Genomic DNA, 1,464 nt, shown 5'->3' with positions numbered 1-1,464 from the left:
TGGTTTACCAAGAAATTGAGAAAGATACTATACAAATAATGTTAATTTTATATGGTCACTGTGTTAGGCCACTGAAATTTTGGCATTTATCTTAGGCAGCTTATGTGACTAGTACTAATACACAAATTACTATTAGAAGTGAATAGGAGTGGGGTACATGCGTGTCTCAGTCAATTAAGCATCTGCCTTTGGCTCAGCTCATCATCCTAGGGTCCTGGGGTCCGGCCCTGAATTGGGCTCTCTGCTCAGTGCAGAGCTTGCTTCTCTTCTCCTTCTGCCTGCCTCTCTGCCTGCTTGTGCTCTTTCCCTCCCTCTCTGTCAAATAAATAAAATCTTTTTTAAAAAAATCAGAGAGGGAGACAAACCATGAGAGACTGTGGACTCTGAGAAACAAACTGAGGGTTTTGGAGGGGTGAGGGGGTGGGTTGAGCCTGGTGGTGGGTATTACGGAGGGCACATATTGCATGGAGCACTGGGTGTGGTGTATAAACAATGAATTTTGGAACACTGAAAAAAAATAAAATTAAATAAAAAAAAAAAGTGATTTGGAGCTGTAAGAGCAACAACAACAAAAGCCTAGAAGACATATCTTGCCTTAGTAAGAAATCAGTGGACAGCAAGAAAATTTGTGTCAGAGGCTAGAAAGATTGAGACCCAAGATATACAGTGACAAAATATTTGGCAATACCAGCTGCAAATCCTGGAAGGCAAATTATGCATACCAAATTTGCATAAGTGAATGAATGGGCAAAGCCTCTGCCTTACCTATTTTATGTTGAGTGAAAAATGAAATTCCATTTTGTTAAGCCTTTAAAAAATTTAGGTTCATTTGTTATTGCAGGTAGTGCCACCTAAACTAATGCAGTCTTTTCTGTAAACATCAATCTGTTGCTTTGGTCTTAATTTTTTTATTTGCCAAGCACTTTCTTCCTGCTAATTACCTGAATTTTATAGTGTTTTTATCCAAAATTATTTTAAATACACTAGAGATTAGAAATAAAGGGTAGTATTTAGCACTTGGTTTTTGTCAGGTACTGTGCTAAAATATTTAAATTATTTGACTGATATCGTCAGGTAGGATAATCCTTACCTGTTCCTCCTTTGGGAGGGCAGATCGGAATATGATGATTGGAGTTCGCATGATGCGTGATTAAATTATTTGACTGACACTTTACAGTGTGACCCATGACAGATATACAACCCTTATTCCCATTTTACAGATGGGAAAATTAAGGTTGCGAGAATTGGTTCAAGATATAGCTATTATATGAAAATGGTTAGTAACTTAGGACTGTAGCACAGAATTAAAGATGAGTTTGATGATATTCAAACTAGTGAATATGGGTGATACTGTTTAGAGAAAGTATGTTGTATGGGAGAGAAATAAAACAAAACAAAAAATAAAGAGGAGACAAGAGAAAAGAGCCTAGTACGGTACTAGAGAAATAGCTAACTTTAAAGCAT

The 1,464-nt window shown here is 37.0% G+C and overlaps 1 non-coding gene across 1 annotated transcript; it reads left to right on the top strand.

The window, feature by feature from the left end:
* Nucleotides 1-1,067: 1,067 nt before the first annotated feature.
* On the top strand, nt 1,068-1,194 carry LOC116585449. The gene has a single exon (XR_004283637.1). It is a non-coding gene; the product is annotated as a U8 small nucleolar RNA (small nucleolar RNA).
* Nucleotides 1,195-1,464: the final 270 nt, after the last annotated feature.

This window comes from Mustela erminea, chromosome 2 (genome assembly GCF_009829155.1).
Source record: "Mustela erminea isolate mMusErm1 chromosome 2, mMusErm1.Pri, whole genome shotgun sequence".
Classification (NCBI taxonomy): domain Eukaryota; kingdom Metazoa; phylum Chordata; class Mammalia; order Carnivora; family Mustelidae; genus Mustela; species Mustela erminea.
This window is presented reverse-complemented; position numbering and strand designations above follow the sequence as displayed.